Raw genomic sequence first — 19,743 nt, 5'->3', positions numbered from 1 at the left:
TTAAAACCATGTTTGTTAGTTATAGAGATCAAACCTTAACATATGAAAGATTAACTTCTGAAAATCTTGTTTTTAAGAAAAGAAATGATTTCTTAGAAAAAGAGTTAGTTATATTCCATCAAACTCAGAAGGATAGAGATGATGCTTTTTATGTTAGGGATGAAGTGCTAAAAATGAATGAATCTCTAAAAACTGAGTTAGAAAAGGAAAGAGAGATAATCAGGACTTGGACTAACTCTGGCAGAACAACTCAAAATTTGCTAAGTAGTGAAAATTGGAAAGAGGTCTTAGGTTATGGAGAAAATAAGAATGATAAAGGAACTGAAGAAATTAAGCCTGTTGTTAAGCAAAAGCCAAAGTTAAAACCTGTTAAGTTTGTAACTGTAAAGTCTGATAATAATAAATCAGAAGTTAAAGAGGAATTAACTTCTGACAAACTAAAACAGGAAAAGACAGCTGAAGTAAATATAGGCTTAATGACAAAGAAGCAGCTTAAGCATAAGCTGAAAGATGTCAAGAATGCAAACAAGGTAAAATCACCTAGGAAAAATAGGAATGGAAAGGAAGGTGTGAATAAAAGCAATGATTATAAACCTGTTCCTGATGCTCCTAGGAAAACATGTCATAACTGTGGAAGTTCTAACCATCTGGCTTCTTTTTGCAGGAAAAATAAGAATATTAACTCCTTACCTTCAAAATCAGGAGTTAAGAGTCAGTCAGTTAGATACAAACCACAAAATCCTTGTTTTCATTGTGGTAGTTTATGGCATTCCATTTATACTTGTAAGGAATATCATAGTTTGTACTATGATTATTATCAAATAAAACCTTCTTTGAAGAAAGTTTCCATTGTTCCTTCTAGTATAAATTCTGATTCAAAGTCTGATAATGTAAATTCTGATAAGAAAAATGTTAACATAAACTCTGATGTTAAATCCGCTGCAAATGTTAACAAACTTAATAAGGCCAAAGGATCCAAGCAAGTCTGGGTCCTTAAAACTAATAATTAGTAGTCTTTATGATTGCAGGGCAACAGGAAAAATATTCTAGTTCTGGACAGTGGATGTTCAGGTCATATGACTGGAAATAAGACCCTGCTATCAGACTTTGTGGAGAAAGCTGGCCCAAGTGTTTCTTATGGAGATGGCAACATTGGAAAAACATTGGGATATGGCAATATCAATCTTGGGAATGTCATCATTAAAGAAGTAGCTCTGGTCTCAGGACTTAAACACAACCTTCTGAGTATAAGTCAAATCTGTGACAGAGGTTATCATGTTGATTTCTTTGAAGAACACTGTGAAATTGTGAGTAAATCTAAAGGCAAAGTTGTTCTGAAAGGATATAGACGTGGTAACATTTATGAAGCTAAGCTTTCAACAAGTACTGATGGCTCTGCAATCTGTCTGTTAAGTAGAGCATCAATTGAAGAAAGCTGGAATTGGCATAAGAAACTCTCTCATTTAAATTTCAACAATATAAATGAACTGGTCAAGAAAGATCTTGTGAGAGGATTGCCAAACACAGTATTTGCTCCTGATGGTCTTTATGATTCATTTCAGAAAGCCAAACAAAGAAAATCTTCATTCAAGAGCAAGACTAAATCATCAATTCTTGAGCCTTATCATCTTATACATGTTGATCTATTTGGTTCAGTAAATGTCATGACTATTGCAAAGAAGAAGTATGCGTTGGTCATAGTGGATGAGTTCACCAGATACACATGGGTGTATTTCTTGCACACAAAAAGTGAAACTGCATCTATCTTGATTGATCATGTCAAACAGCTGGATAAAATGGTCAAAGATTCTGTGAAAATTTTAAGGAGTGATAATGGCACTGAGTTCAAGAATTTGATAATGGAAGAGTTCTGCAAAAGTCATGGAATAAAGCAGGAATTTTCTGCTCCTGGAACTCCACAGCAAAATGGAGTTGTTGAAAGGAAGAATAGAACTCTCATTGAAGCTGCACGTACAATGCTTGAAGAAGCAAAGCTTCCAACCTATTTCTGGGCTGAAGCTGTGCAGACTGCTTGTTTTACTCAAAATGCAACACTCATTAACAAGCATGGAAAAACACCATATGAGATGGTGAAGAAAAAGAAGCCAAATCTGAAATATTTTCATGTATTTGGATGCAAGTGTTTTGTTCTCAAGACTCATCCTGAACAGCTATCAAAGTTTGATCTAAAAGCTGATGAAGGAATCTTTGTTGGATATCCACTTTCCACAAAAGCCTTCAGAGTCTATAATTTGAGAACAAAAGTGGTCATGGAATCTATCAATGTCTCTTTTGATGACAAGAAGATCACTGGTCTTAAAGATTTCGTTGACCATGATTAGCTGAGATTTGAAAATGAAGACTCATACTCTGATACTGAAAATCCTGACAGTCTAAGTCCTGATACTACAAACTCTGACGGATTAAACTCTGATGTTATTGAAACTATGGTGACTACGTTAAAGGAAGATGCGCCTATGTAGGGGGAACATACTCAAGATCCAACCACATCTCAAGAAACATCAGAACATGCATCTGGCTCTTCAAGTTCTGATTCGTCAAGTTCTGATAAGCCTAGTTCTGATAATGCTGAAAATCTTAATTCTGAAAAATCCAACTCAGAGAGCATAGTTTCAGGGGGAGCATCAGAAAATGAAAATGAAGATAGCATGGATCATGGGGGAGCATCCAGTTCTAGAGAAAACATTCCATCTGCAAGGAAGTGGACAAAATCACATACACCTGATTTGATAATTGGAAATCCTGATGCAGGTGTCAGAACTAGAACAGGTACTTCAAATGAGTGTCTATACAATTCTTTTCTCTCTCAGACTGAGCCAAAGAAAGTAGAAGAAGCTCTTCAAGATGCTGATTGGGTGCAAGCAATGCAGGAAGAGTTGAATGAATTTGAAAGAAACAAAGTCTGGACCCTAGTGCCAAGACCAAAGAATAGATCTGTTGTTGGTACAAAGTGGGTATTCAGAAACAAAACTGACAGTGATGGCATAATTATAAGGAATAAGGCAAGGCTGGTTGCAAAAGGATATTCTCAACAGGAGGGAATTGATTATGATGAAACATTTGCACCAGTTGCTAGGTTAGAAGCCATAAGGATATTTTTGGCTTATGTTGCTCACAAAAAGTTTACTGTCTTTCAAATGGATGTGAAAAGTGCTTTTCTCAATGGAGAATTGGAGGAAGAGGTATATGTTGAACAACCTCCAGGTTTTGTAGATACCAAACATCCAGATTATGTCTACAGGCTTGATAAAGCACTTTATGGACTTAAGCAAGCTCCTAGACCATGGTATGAGACTTTAGCTCAGTTTCTTCTGGAAAGTGGATTTAACAGAGGGATAATAGATAAAACACTGTTCTACCTCAACCATGGAAAGGACTTACTTCTGGTCCAGATTTATGTTGATGATATCATTTTTGGATCTACAAATGACAAACTTTGCAAGAAGTTTGCCAAACTAATGCAGTCAAGATATCATATGAGTATGATGGGGGAACTTAGCTATTTTCTGGGCCTTCAAGTCAAGCAGAATGAGGAAGGCACTTTTATTTGTCAAACCAAGTACACCAGAAACTTGCTAAAGAAATTTGGAATGCAAGATTGTTCAAGTGCATCCACTCCAATGGCCACTGCAACAAAACTGGATAAGGATACCGGTAAATCAGTAGATATTACTGACTACAGAGGTATGATTGGCTCTCTACTCTATCTAACTGCTAGTACACCTGATATCATGTATGCTACCTGTCTTTGTGCAAGATTTCAAGCAGATCCAAGAGAATCTCACTTAACAGCTGTAAAAAGAATCTTTAAGTATCTTAAAGGAACAGCTGCTCTGGGATTATGGTATCCTAGAGAATCAGATTTTAAACTAATAGGTTACTCAGATGCAGATTTTGCAGGTTGCAAAATTGACAGGAAAAGCACAAGTGGAAGCTGCCAATTTCTTGGAGGCAGATTGGTTTCTTGGTACAGCAAGAAACAAAAGTCAATTTCCACATCAACTGCAAAAGCAGAGTATATTGCTGCAGGAAGCTGTTGTGCACAGATTCTTTGGATGAAGAATCAGTTACTGGATTATGGGTTAACATATTTCAAAATCCCTATTTACTGTGATAATCAAAGTGCTATTGCTATGACAGGTAATCCAGTTCAACACTCTATGACAAAGCACATCAGCATCAGGTACCACTTCATCAGGGAACATGTGGATGAAGGTACAGTGGAATTGCATTTTGTTCCCACAGATCAACAGTTGGCAGATATCTTCACAAAACCATTATGTGAAGCTATTTTTACAAGATTGGTAAATGAACTTGGAATGGTTTCAGGTTCCTTCTCTAAATCTGCTTAGACTTGTTCTGTGTTATCAGACTTTATGCTCAGTATTTACAAAATTAATCTCATTGTGTATTCTATGCTTAATTGCTAAATATTTTTAAGTACTGACTGTTGTCTGATATATATTTCTCAACTATGATAAGTGATATGTCTGTTTCAGTAATTATTCAATCCTATGAGGATAACTGTGCTAGATACTGACCTAGTAGTCTTCAATAAAAAAATGATTCCATGGAAGAAGTAATTATTTCAGTGGAAATCTTATGACACTAGCAAATTCTGATAATTGAGCTTAGTTAAGTTCACTTTGTATATCTTATTACTAAGTCACAAATTAGAATAATGCTACTCATCTGTTAAGTTCTGATACTAGTAAAACTGCTGAATATACTAAGTGCTGATAAACCTCCCTTATCAAAAGAAAAAGCAAAAAGATCAAAGAATAAAATCAGGTACTCCTTTGAGATCTAGAGTAAAAATGTGGAAGGGACGACCCAAGTGCATTGCTGGTATTAAGTAAATATGCATCAGAAAAGCAAAATATTTTCTTGGTGACTTTTCACACTCTATGATTATTGGAGAAATACTCTGAAAATAGCATAAATTCTGATAAACAGTCGTGACTCACTTACACTGAGAAGCCACTGTAAAATAGAATTTCAAAAGATGCATAAAATTAGCACAAAATAGTTGAGGTGGACTCAAGCATAAACTCATTCTTCAGTCGGTTTCAGGACAATGATAGATCTTTAGCAAAATTTTAGTTATGCCTTATTTCTAAGATGTACTGCAGTGAATCAGACTTTACTCTTTTTCTGTTTTTAGCTTAATGCACACACTAATCACTCCATCTGAATGATGAAAATTTCTGTAGTGGTCTATGTTATTTTCGATAAACAGTCAGTGTGTCCTTATTGCACAAATTCTGAGGACAAGTTCTAAGTTACACGTTCTGATGATTAAGTTCTGACGTCCATAACTCAGAACTTGTATGAGAATTTACTAAGATGGGCATTCCTTTTTCGAGTTAAGAAATTATGTTCTGATGACTGTTAAGTTCTGGTATAGGTCTAAGTTCTGATTTCTCAGTCTAATCCTTTACTTGGCTTATCTTTGAATAAAATTTGATAACAGTCTCAGTTTGTACTCAAATATGTTGAAGTGGAAGATTAATAGTCACTATGATTAGGATTAATGGTTTTGTACTTGAAGAGTCCACTATTTCTTGTGTCTTGTGCGGTCTAGACCATGATTCCTCTTTCCAATGACTGTTATTCTTTTTCAAAGTCTAGGGAGACGAGGTAGAATTAATTCTACCTGTCAGCATTAAATATCTTTGCGTCTCTTGGCATTCTCTTGCCTATATAAGCAACCACTTCACATCAGTCTTTCCATCACATTCTTCTCACACACTTATCCTCCTTCTTCTGTCAAAAACACAATGGTTCGATACAACATGTTTTTGAACACACAAACCTTCATAATGGAGCTCAGTTGTGCCGAGTGGCAGCAGGAGTGGCATATAACAGCCATTCCTGAGGAAACCTGGGACTCTGTCCCACAGGAGGTGCTGGCTCACCTTCTATTCTTCGAGATGGATTACCATCGCCATCTGGAGCGCCTGGAGGAGGAAAGGCGGGAAGTTATCCGTCAGTAAGAGCGAATCATACGACTCGCCATCTTGTTCGTCGAAGATAGGAAGAGGAAGATGACTTAATCTTGTCTTCTTCCTGTTCTTCTTCATCCTCAGCTTTGTCAGGCTTCTTAGCCAGGACTAAAGCTGTTGATGTTAGGATTAGAAGCTTAGGGAAAATCTTGTATAAGTATTGATGTAATTTCCATTTCATAAATGTATTGACTTGATATATTAATGAAAACTGTTTTTACTTCAAGATTGTGTCTCTGAGTTATTTTATCTTGAGTTGATAAATCCTGATTGATATTCTGATGACCATTTAAATTGTACTTTTAGTTAAGTTCTGATTCTCTGTCAGCACTTATTCATCGACATTATCTCGGTCATTTTTAACATGATTTATTTTCAGAATATTAATGTTGCAGTGACAAATAATTCAATCAGTGATAACGGGTTAAAATTTGAATTGTTTCCCTTGATAAATGGAACAGTTTTTCCTTGAAACTCGGCAAATGGGTAAGTCATGATTACTGTTTTCTCGAGCCCAGTAACTATCCGTTATTACTGCATGTCTGACAGGTGTCCAACGGTAATATTTTTTTTATAAGTACAGCAGAGAGAAGATTTCTTTAATCTTTTTAATTTCTTCATCTTCTATCTCTCTTCTTACTTTTACTCTCCTTCACTTTACTATTTCCGTTGTTTTCATACAGATATTATATCAAACACCTATCAGGCATACTTAACTCTAAATTTTTTCACATGGAAACAAAGGATTTAATCATTGATGGAGCTAAGTTTGTTCCAAACAACTATGCTGCAATTCTTGATCATGCTGAAGCTCCATCTGAATTGCACTTTGTGCAAGATCTTCTTGCACATAGTGAGGTTGGGTACGCCTTAACTCAGCCTGAATTATTTTCAAGTCAACAAGTTCTGAGGTTCTGGAGGACTGGCGTTTTTGATGATGGTGGTAACCGTGGAACTCCTAGTATTATCTTCCAAGTGGGTGATTCATCTTTTGTAGTCACTCCTGGTACATTACGCAGGGCTTTACATCTTCCAGAGGATTGTACTTTCTCAGTTCCAGAGGACTCAGCCCTTAGGGAGTTTATGGCTGCATTGGGATATGAAAAGAGTCTGACGAAACTTGGATAGTTGAAACGGGCTAATATCAGAAGAGAATGGAGTTTCTTCTTTGATTGCATCACCAAAGCTTTTGGAAATAAATGTTCGAATTTTGATGCTATTCCCATTATGAGTCAGCACATCGGGTATGCAATTATCAATCAAACTCATTTTGATTTTGCAACTGCTTTAATTGGTTTTATTGGGGATAGGATGACAGAGGATCGAGATGTTGTTTATTTTGCTAGATTCTGTCAACTTATTTACACTTATTGTACTGATGAACCTCAGTTAGTCAGCACCCAAACCCCACCTTTTAAGGTTGCAAAAAGGTACTTTAATGATCTGGTAAATGCTGATACTAAGAAGAAAATGGTTAGACCATTACAGATTCCTAAGTCTGTAAAAAAGATCCTGGTAAATGCTGATCCTGATACCTATAGATCTGTTTACTCTGATGTTCAACCACCTCCAACCACCCAAAATCCATCAACCTCAGTACCTACCTCTCATTCTACTCAACCTACCCTCAGAACTTATCTCAAATCCTATCTCTCCACTTCACAGACTGCTCAACCTTCTTCTTCAGCACCTATTGTGAAGCCTACATCCTCTAAGCCAAAGAGAACAAAGAATGTTCCTCAAACACCTCAAAAGAGGAGGATAATTACTTTGAGAGATGAATCAGATTCTGAGGATCAGATTCCTTCTTTAGAACCTGTGGTAGATGAAGCTGAGAAGGCAACTTCTCAGTAGGATTCTGCAATTGGGGGTTCTAGGCTTCTCAAGAGGCTTAGACGTATGACAGTTCCTGAAACTCCCAAGGAATCCAAATCAACAAGGAAGTACAAGAAACAGAGGGCACAAAGGCCAGTTTCAGATGATGAGGAGGAAGCAGCTAAGGAAGGGGATCAGGAATCTCTGATCTCACAAGACAAGGAATTTGCTCCAGTCACTTCTTCTCCATCAACTCCATCTCAGGAAGCTGTATCTGACAAGGCTAATTCACCTTCTGTGTCTCTTGTTGATCCAGGCACAAGTGCTGAAATTGATATTCAGAACCTGGTTGTGCCTGAAATACTTTTCTTAGAAGCTCCAACAGCAAATAATCCTTCCACAACACCTGTTACTGATGCTGTTCAAACTCCTGAGTTATCACCAACACCTTCTCTGCATCAAGATGCTGATGATCAGATTTTAGGTAAGCATCAGGATATGGCTGTTGATCAGAACTTAGTATCAGATCAGTAATTAGAGGATGCTGAAGCCTCCATTGCTACTCACACTGTTGTCTTATCAGAAGATACTGATTCTCTAAGTTCTGATGCTGCAAATATTGGAGATACTGGTGAGGCTGCTACAACTGTAGATGCTGATGAAGCAGGTCCTTCAGGACATACTCCTCCACTGACTCTTCCTAAGTCTGAACTGGTAAAGGAGTTTGTTATCAGGGATGCACAAGTACCTTGGAGTGAAACTCCTGCAGGTCAGGAGTGGACTAAGGAATGGAACTCAGTTTCATGTGTTCCAAATGCTTTACATCTTGCTGAGCACTTGACTAAAGCTGATGAAATGTTACATTCTGATGATTTTAAAACCCAGCTTAGAGTCACTGCATTGAGTACTAAACATCTACAAGGTCTTCATTCCAACACTCATGCAGAGCTACACAAGATTCAGGAGAACTTTATCAAACAGGAACAAGTTTGGAAAATTGATAAGAAAAAGTTCTTCCAACCTACCATTGACAGGGTTGCTTATATTGAGAAAACTCAAGAGAAGCAACAAGCTCAGATTGATCAAATTCTGACAAATCAAGCTTCTCAGCAATCGCAACTTACTGTAATCCAGACCTCAGTGGAACTACTTATCTCTCTTTTATTACCTGCTGATGCCAAAAAGGGGGAGAAGGTAATTAAGTCCAAATGCAAAACCAACAAGACACTGCAAGGAAAGGATGATGGAAAAGATGACCAAGGAAACTCTGGAATGGGTAGTGGTCATAGTCAAGGTAGAAGGTTTACATCAAGACAAGCTAGTCACAGAACAAGTTCTGATACTGGGAAAAGAATAAGTTCTGCTGCTGGTAAAAGGATAAGTTCTGATGAACTTCTAGATCTTGATGAGGAAATGTCAAGACAGTTATTTCTTCAAGAAAATCCAGGGATGGACTTGGAAAGTTTAAAGGAAGAAGAAGCCAGACTTAAATCAGAGAAAGTCACATCTAAATCTGAAGCTTCTGGTAAAAAGTTACTTCCAAAACCTAAAGGCATTGTGATCAAAGAAAGGATACATACTGAAGAAACTTTGGCTAGATCACAACCACAGATAGATCCAAGATCCAAGGGTAAAGAAAAGGTTGGTGAACCTATCAAGCCTTATGTACGTCCTGAGGAAGAAGAAATTACTGATGGAAAAGATGATCTTGCTCTGACTTCAAGAAAAGTTCTTAAAACAACCTCTGACATGGCTCAAGTTGTTCAGAGTCAAGAAATTGTAAGTTCTGATATTCAGAAGAAGCAAGTAACCTCTGACAGTGCTCAAGTTATCTTGATATCAGAAAATAGATCTAAAACACTCCTACCAGGATTCACTAAAGCAAAACAGACTCAATCTTTGAAGACTACTCCAAGTGGTTTTGAAGCAAGAGTAGTTACTGGAAAGGAAGCTAGAGATAAAACTGGATTGGGAAGTGCTGATGAAAGAAGAGTACACAACACTACCGATGATCCTACTTCCTTGAGTGAACCAGGTATTGGAGCAACTCCTGAGAGATTGAATCAACTGGAATCTGTACAGATGGTTTACCATACCTACTTGAAAGAATACATCATGTTGTATTTCATGACAGATGGTAGGGTTTATCATATAAGACAAAATGCCATTCCTTTGAAGTATTTTGAAGAATTGGAGCATGTACTTTTCTTACTTCAAGTGGATGACAGAATAACATAGACTGCTGCAAACTACTTAAAAGAACAGATTCAGAGACAGAAAAGGCTTTATTCTGTTAAGTGTGACAGCAGATATGTTCCAAAGTACAGAGATCACAATGGTGATATTGTTGATATGAAGCCTAATACTGCACAGATCAGAACGTATCTTGGTATTAAGGGACTTGAATTCAATCTTGAATCTGACAAAGCTTATGTTATAAGACTAGATCAGGAGTTAAGGAAAGCAAAGATTAATGATCTCAGAGCTGCAATTTTTCAAACTGGTGAAGATACTGCAGAGCTTAAAGGTGTTAAAAGGAGAATGATTGATGAACTAAGATATGCTGAGAAATGTTTGTTGAAGAACTATCTCAGAACAACTCCTGACATCAGAGAGATCAGAAGATGATGAAGCCAAGTCGAAGATCTACAACTGCTTAAATTCTGATATTTATACAGATTGAAGTTGTTATCAGAAGTTGAAATTGGTAAAACTTTAAGGACTGTAAGTTGTAGTTATCTAGTCTATTTCTCATGCATTTGTACTTAATGTTTTTGACATCATCAAATATCTGTTTAACTTGTATATTTTGTTAATTTACAAGTTGGGGGAGATTGTTAGATATATTTGATAATGTCATGGCTAATATGTTTTATGTTTAGCTTTCAGATCTTGTGTGAACAGGATAGATCAGTACTTAACTGTTGATCAGTACTTATACTGGAAGTCAGGACTTAAGGATATCAGTACTTGTATTATCAGGAGATAATCATCAGAAGATAGATATCAGAACTTAAGTGCTGAAGGACAATCAGATAAGGACAATAGCTGATTAAAGGAAAGAAGATCGAGATAAACATAAGAAGAGATATGCATGAAGAAGGAATTCCGCGAAGAATGGAATACTTGGAATAGAAGATATCTGATTGATATATTTTAGGAAGCAGAATTATATTCCATATCAATTAGCGATTATCTTGTAACTGTGTAGTATATAAACACAGGCATAGGGTTTACACTATAAGTGTTATCATTATCGAAGTTATTATTCTATATAACCCTAGCAGCTCTCGTGATATTTGTTCATCACTGAGAGGTAATAGTTCCATATTGTAACAGAGTTTATTGTTTCAATAAAGTTTGTTTTCTGTTACTTAAGTTCTTTAAGTTCGATTTGAGTGTACTATACACTGTATTCACCCCATCTACAGTGTGTGTGTGACCTAACAACTGGCAAGACAATTGATAGTCATACCGATTGTCTTGCCAGTATAAAACTATACTGATTAACAAAATAAAACACAATTAGACTGAAATGACTTTCAGCAAGACAGTTTCAATTGTCTTGCTGATTGTCATAGCAACATTAAAATCAAAATAAACACACATAAATAAATATATATATATATATATATATATGTACTGAAATGATTTTCAGCAAGACAATTTCAATTGTCTTGCCGATTGTCATTTTAGTAGAGAGACAATTAAATATTTACAGAAAATATTTACAAATATGGTAAACTGAAATAAAGTCTTATATTAATAGTAAAAATTCAGAAAATATTTACAAAAACAAAGACAATATTTCAGAACTAATTATTTTCATTCCAAAAATAGATTTCTGTTGAATTTTAGAAAGTAAAATTCATAGAAAAATATTTTTAGTGAAAATAAAATATTCTGAGATATTTAAAATTAACAAGTAGAGTAAATAAAACAGATGAGATAATAAAAATTACATAGAAATAAGCAAGAAATATTGGAAAATGATAAAATAAATTTGCAAATGAATTTTTCATTTATGAAAAATTCATTTGTAAATTCACTCAAGAACAGATTTCAGATATTCACAAGTTTAATCACTAAAGCTATTCAACATACCCAATTTACCAACTAATTTGGTAAATGTGGATTAATCAAGAGGTTTAGTGAAAATATCTGCTATTTGTTCTTCTGTTGGAACAAAAAATAGTTCAACAGTACCATTCATGACGTGCTCTCTAATAAAATGATACCTAATGTCGATGTGCTTTGTCCTCGAGTGCTGCACAGGGTTGTTGGTGATGGCTATTACACTTGTATTGTCACATAAAATAGGAATTTTGTTCAATACAGAGCCATAGTCTCGTAGCTGGTTCCTAATCCACAAGATCTGAGCACAGCAGCTTCCAGCAGCAATATATTCAGCCTCGGCCGTTGAGTTGGAAACTGTTTGTTGTTTCTTGTTGTACCATGAGACTAGCCTGCTACCTAGGAATTGACAACTCCCTGAGGTGCTTTTCCTATCAACAACACTTCCTGCGTAATCTAAATCTGTATATCCAACAAGGTTAAAACCAGATTCTTTAGGGTACCAAATACCTAGATTTGGTGTTCCCTTAAGATATCTTAAGATTCGTTTAACAGCAACGAGATGAATATCTCTAGGATCCGCTTGGAACCTTGCACATAAGCATGTAGCATACATAATATCTGGTCTACTTGCAGTAAGATAGAGTAACGAGCCAATCATACCTCTGTAGCTTGTGACATCTACCTTAATGGAGTTTTCACATGGTCCAAGCTTGACAGATGTAGTTGACGGAGTCCTTGCTGATGCAGAATCCTCTAGATTGTACTTTTTGAGGAGTTCTTTAAGATACTTGGATTGAAAAATAAAAGTTCCATCTAACCTTTGATTTACTTGTAATCCAAGAAAGAACTTCAGCTCTCCCATCATGCTCATTTCAAATTTGCTGTGCATTAACTTAGCAAATCTCTTACAGAGATTATCATTAATAGACCCAAATATTATATCATCCACATAGACTTGGACTAATATAGTATCATTCTTATGCTTTTTAGAAAAGAGAGTTTTTTCTATGACACCTCTAATAAAGCTATTTTCAACAAGAAATTCAGAGAGAGTGTCATACCATTTTCTCGGAGACTGTTTGAGTCCATAGATAGCCTTGAAAAGAAAGAAGACAAAATCCAAATGATCTGGATCTTCAAAACCAGGAGGTTGCTCTATATATACCTCTTCATCCAGCTTTCTATTTAGAAAGGCGCTCTTGACATCCATTTGATAAACTTTAAAGTTAGAGAATGCTGCAAATGCCAAAAATATCCTGATGGCCTCTAGTCTAGCCACTAGAGCATAGGTTTCATCATAATCAATGCCTTCAGCTTGAGAATACCCTTTAGCTACCAGTCTTGCTTTGTTTCTTGTAACCACACCATCTTCATCTAGTTTATTCCTGAATACCCACCTAGTACCAACAACTTTCTTGTGTGTAGGTCTAGGTACCAGTTTCCAGACTTGTTGACTTTCAAATTAATTGAGTTCATCTTGCATAGCAATCACCCAATCTGGATCAGTCAGTGCTTCCTCAATCTTCTTAGGTTCCATCTCAGAAAGAAATCCTGAGAACATACACTCATTTTGAGTAGCACGTCTAGTTCTGACTTCAACATCTGGATCACCAATAATCAACTCAAAAGGATGAGCTTTATTCCAGACAGTCTGTCTTGGAAGATTTGATCCTGATGATTCGCCTTGAAATTCATTGGGATGTTGTGTCCTACTAGTTGATCCTTTAGCATCTCCCCCTGAGTTGTTGCCATATTGACTTGAAGATTCTCCATCAGTAGCAGTGGTATCTCCATTGTTGCCAAAGTTTCCATCACCATTACCTTGAGTATCATCATGATTAACAGGTTCTTCACCAGCAATAACCTCAGGTTCTTGACCATGTTCTGATTCTGAATATGACATATCATCAAACTTCAGTTTCTCAGAAGGATATTCAGTTTGGATACTAGGGAGTTTAGTGTCATCAAATGTAACATTGACACTTTCAGTTACTTTTTGTTGATCAATGATATACACTCTGTATGATCTTCTTCCATATCCAACAAAAATACCCTCATATGCCTTTGCCTCGAATTTACCACGACGATCATCTCCATCCTTGAGCACGAAGCAACTGGCACCAAATACATGAAAGTATTTGATAGAAGGTTTCTGTTCATTCAAAATCTCATAAGGAGTTTTCATGAAGTCTTTGTTGATTAGAGTTCGATTCTGAGTATAACATGCAGTATTGACAGCTTCAGCCCAAAAGTACATTGGAAGACCTGATTCACTTAACATCGTTCTTGCAGCTTCAATCAATGTACGATTCTTCCTTTCTATCACTCCATTTTGCTGAGGGGTTCTAGGAGTTAAAAATTGTCTGGTAATCCCTTTGTCTGTACAAAATCCATTGAGAAGTGAATTCTTGAATTCTATTCCATTATCTGACCTTATTGCTCTAACAGAGACATTAGAATCTAACTCAATCATCTTGATATGATCAATCACAACTTGTGGTGTTTCATCCTTAGAGTGAAGAAATAAAACCCACGTATACTTTCTTTGACATCGAAAGGACATTAACTGGTCCAAATAAATCCATGTGCAATAATTACAGAACACCAGTTATGGAAGATGGGTCAGTGCCTCTGTGACTTGCTTTCTTTGACTTTCCTTTCTGGCAAGCCTCACATAGTCCTTCTGGGGAGAATTCCAGCTGAGGCAGACCTCTGACCAATTCTCTTTTGACAAGTGATTTCATTGTTTTGAAATTGAGATGAGAAAGTCTCTTGTGCCATAGCCAACTCTCATCTGATGATGCCTTTGCATAGAAACAATTGACTTCAGGATTGCTTCTAGAGTTCATGTCAGCTACGAACAGATTTCCTTTCCGGATTCCCATTAAGGAGGGTTTTTTCATTTTTCTTGTGCAGAATCTGACACTTCGGCTTGTCGAATAAAATATTGTAGTCGTTGTCACAGAACTGACTAATGCTAAGTAGATTGTGTTCAAGTCCTTGCACAACATACACATTTTCAATGATAACATTTTCAGCTAGAAAACAGCCATATCCCTCCGTTAAACCTTTGCTGTTATCTCCAAAGGTAACCACTGGGCCAGCTTTCTCAACCACATTTGATAGCAGGGCTCTATCTCCGGTCATATGTTGACGATCCGCTATCAAGAATCCACACTACCGGTTGTACCTGTTTAATGCCCTGCAATACAAATGGATTGGACCTTCTTCGGAACCCAAGCTTGGCTGGGTCCGGCATATTTGTAAAATTGGCCTTTATCAGGCAAAACAACATTCTTAATTTTAATATTCTCAACTTTCTCAATGACTGGACATTTGACCTTGTGAACAGCCTTGACAAACTTCTGTTTAGGCTTAGGCACAAATGTCTCCTTTCTAGCTTTTGGAGGACTAGCAGTCTTAGACCTATCATGCTTTCTATTATTCATATGCTGACGAGGAGTAGTCTTGTCATTAGAAACATGCTTACCATTAAAATAAGCATACATCAGATTAAAAGCACAAGACATACAATCAGGAACACCACATGCTTTATGAGAGAGATTAACAATAGGCAACTTATGCATGGTAGACATGGCATTTGTGTTATCCAACTCATGTGTGTCTGAGTTAGTCTCAGTTGCTTTCACAACCTTGACTAGAACTTTTGACACACTTGACTTGGAGACAGCTTTCTCATTAGCATTATCTTCAGCACGAATTTCTTCTTGAATAATAAATGAGGTCTCATCAAATGGTTCAGCAATTGATTCTTTATATAGGGGTTCATCAACACCCTTAAGCACATGTGGTACTTCCCTGCCTTTAGCACAGACATGAGGAGGGGAGTTTATGCCAAATTTTCCAATAGCACCATTGTAATCATAACCTTTTGCAGATGTTTGATTAACAGCTTGCTTATTGTAAAACTCTTTGGACTTCAAACAAGAATTAAAGTAAGCTTTAACCTTAGCCTCAAGACCGGTGATCTTGTCTTTGAGAATAGTTTCAAGTTGTCTATAACAGTCAACTCTATTCTCTAGAAAAGATACTTGTTCTTTTAATTTATCTTGATTAATGTGCACAAGTCTTAATTCATTGACCTCTTTCTCAAGGTCTTTGATTTGTTGATTTAACAATTCATTATCACGACGAGCACAATCTAAGGAACCTCCTAGATGATAAACTAATTCAGCAACAGTAATTTTTACCTCTTTTCTTGACGATGAGGTATTTGCATCACTAGCCATGAGAGCAAGATTCCCAACTTCTTCATCTTCACTGTCAGTATCATCCCAGCTTCTTCCCTTTGCCAGGTAAGCCCTTTCAGATTTACTATTCTGATTAGAATCATAAGAGTTCTTCCTTAATTGTTTTGGCTTCCTGCATTCTATGGCAAAGTGTCCCAACTCATTACAGTTGAAGCATCGAATGGTGCTTCGATCAACCATCCATGTTTTGTACCCACCACTGCTGGTGTTAGAGGATGAAGATCCAACTTTCTGGAATCTGTTGTAGTTGGACTTGTACTTGAACTTGGGATTCCTTTTGAATCTGACATTTGAGAATCTCTTGACAATCAGGGACATTGACTCATCCTCCAATTGCTCCAGTTCTTCCAAGGAATAAAAATCATCTCCTGATTCATTTGTAGTAGGAGGATCAAATTCTGCTACTATCACATTTTCTTCAACCTTGGAAGACTGTACCATTCTTTCTGACTGTTGAGATTGTTGATGTTGTTGATCTTCAGCTACTAGAGCAGTAAATGTGCTGACCACTCTTCCTTTCCCGTAAACTTCCTTCTGCTGAATCTGCTCCAACTCATAAGTCTTTAACACACCATAGAGCCTTTCCAAAGAAATCTCACTCAGATCTCTTGCTTCTCTTATGGCAGTGATTCTATGTTCGAGATGAGTTGGCAGTGTTAGAAGGAACTTTTTGTTGACCTCCCTGATGGAATAGTATTTACCATTAATGTTCAGGTTGTTGATCAATGCATTGTACCTCTCAAACACTTCAGTGATTCCTTCTCCTGGATTGGATTTAAGGTATTCATACTCAGAGGTTAGGATTTCTAACTTGTTCTCCCTAACTTCCTCTATGCCTTCATTAATAACCTCAATAGTTTCCCAGATATGTTTGGAATCTTTACAATTCATCACATGTCTATTCATCAAGGGATCAAGGGAATCTACTAAAATTAATTGAAGGCTAGCATCCAGGGAGGCTTCTTCTTTTTCAGCAGGAGAAAAATCCTCAGGATTCTTTACATAAGTTCTAGCTTTGGTGATCACCACATCATTTTCTATTACCTCTGGTTCAATAACCATTGGAATTTTTAGACCCTTCTTTAACACTTCCAGATATTTGGGATTAGCAACTTGTAAAAACAATAGCATCTTCTTCTTCCACATGATATAATTTTCTTTATCAAATAGTGGAATTTTAACGGTTCCAACTTTTTGTGAAGTCATTATGAATTTTTGAATAAATAAAAATTCAAGGAGTGAAAGAAACACAAAAGTCTAGGATCTTGATTTGTTCGTTAATCAGAAGGCTCTGATACCAATTGTTAGGTCCAAATATGTCTGTAGAAGGGGGGGTTGAATATAAACTATACCGTTTAATCGAATAAAATGCGGAATAAAAAGGTGAAACAAAATTCAAGTTAAATAAAACTTTTATTAAACTTGAAAGGTGTTACAACAACAGTATCTGTTACAAGGGATTAATCTCAAATCAATTATTACAAATCTAGAATAAATTCGACATGAACTTTTTCTATTTTTGCAATAAAAAGATCAAATGCTAAATGCGATTTGAGATTAAGTTCTAGGGATTTTGATCCGCTAGATTGTTACACAAGAACAAGATAAATAATTCTAGTGGTTTGGATTTAACTTTACAATCTAGAATTTTGATCTTGAATAAAGCAGATGAAAAATGAAATGTTTTGCTTTTGTTTCTGCTGTGTTCTTGACTTGGTTTTTTTGGATAATTGTCAGAATGAATGTCTTTTGCTTCTTTTATCAAAACAGCCGAATGGAAATCAACTGCAATGACAATCCCTTGGCTCAGCAAGACAATCGGTAGAACTATCTTTAGAGCTAGCAAGACAATCAGAATGAACTAGCAAGACTTTCGGTATGACTATCAATTGTCATACCGATTGTCATAGTAGTTCAAATCATATTGTCTTGCTGAATTAATAATAGATTTTAATCTAATAAAAATTCTGAAAACCCTTAATATTATTTCTGAATTAATTAATCAATTAATTCAATTAATCAATAAATTATTCTTTGCAGATATAATTTATTTTCTTAATTAAATTATATGACTTAATTAATTAATAGAGAATTTGAAAGGAATATGTCCTAAGTCCAATCATGTATTAGGATTTAGGAATAACTTCCTGTGTAATCTGTTTTGATTTCATTGATATTAATAAAAGACTTGTTTTGTTTTTTATAACGGGCTTTATCTATTTAAGTGTTTAAATAAGATATACCATAGTTTAGAGTAAAGCTTTTTATGGATTATGATGAGATCATAATAGTGAGACCTAAAAGATGATAACTCTAAACTTAAATAGTTCCTGGTCGTAGGATTACTAACTGGTTATTAATAATCCACAGAGATGGGTACATACTATGTTTGCTTCATTATGAAGGATGTCTGTTCTCATAGACATTTGTGTGGTGACACTATAGCTAGTATGTAGGTGCTTATTATGGAATAAGTTCACTGAACATGACTCGCACAGCTGAACAACTGATGGAGTTCACTCACGTGTCAGCTGTTGTTCACATAGTGATAGTTGTACAAGTATCCTTAGACTTGAGGTCATCATAGTCATCTTGTGTACACTGAACTATGCTTTGGTTTAGTTCTTAGTCTCCGGGGACAATTATTAGGGCTCTACTGGGTATAGGAATTTGTACACAAAGATAGTGTATGATCAATAAAGGATCTACCCCTTCCAGTTAAGGAAGCGAATGTTCAAGGCTGATCCACTTATGCTAGTTCAGGAATCTCTGGCCAGAGTAAATGAAATTAGAAAGGAGTTTATAATTTGCATAGAACTACGCATAGTAAATGGTAAGCAAGTGATTGAATTAGATTGGCTTGACACGAGATCCATGCCTTATATTTAATCGGGACATTGTAGGGTAGAAGTAGTTTATTGTAAGGTAACTATTCACTGAATAGGTTCTTGGTATTCTAAGCAGTGAATTCATATTATCCGGATAGTCGCGATATGCTGAGAAGTATCCCTCACGATGTAGAATAAATGTGATTAATTAATTAATCATATTTAATAAATTAGAGAATTTATATAAATAATGATAAAATAGTTTTATTATTATTTATTTCTACTACCGGCTTAATATTGAACCTACAGGGTCACACCATAAAAAGATAATGATTTAATGATGGAGGAATTAATTAATAATGGCTAATAATTATTTATTTGTGAAATAAATAATTAATTGGCAAATTTAATAATTGATTAAATGAGATTTAATTGATTATAAATTAATTAAGAAAAGTTCTTAATATTATTAATTAAGGATTTAATTTTTGGAAATTAAATCAAGAGAGAGAATTATTTCTAAAGTGTTTAGAAAAAGGATTAATAATTAAAAGGTGTTTTAATTATTAATGAGAATAATAAATGGGATAATAATAATATTATTTATGGGAAAATTTCAGCTGAAAATTTTGCCTATAAATATACTATTATAGACCCTATTTTTATTCGAACCCTAAAACCCAAAAAGTTTGGAAAACCCAATTCTCTCCACCTCCTTCCTCCTCC

The sequence above is a fragment of the Apium graveolens genome, chromosome 8 (genome assembly GCF_009905375.1).
Source record: "Apium graveolens cultivar Ventura chromosome 8, ASM990537v1, whole genome shotgun sequence".
In the NCBI taxonomy this organism is placed as follows: domain Eukaryota; kingdom Viridiplantae; phylum Streptophyta; class Magnoliopsida; order Apiales; family Apiaceae; genus Apium; species Apium graveolens.
The sequence above is the reverse complement of the archived record's forward strand: the minus strand, read 5'-3'. Positions refer to the sequence as shown.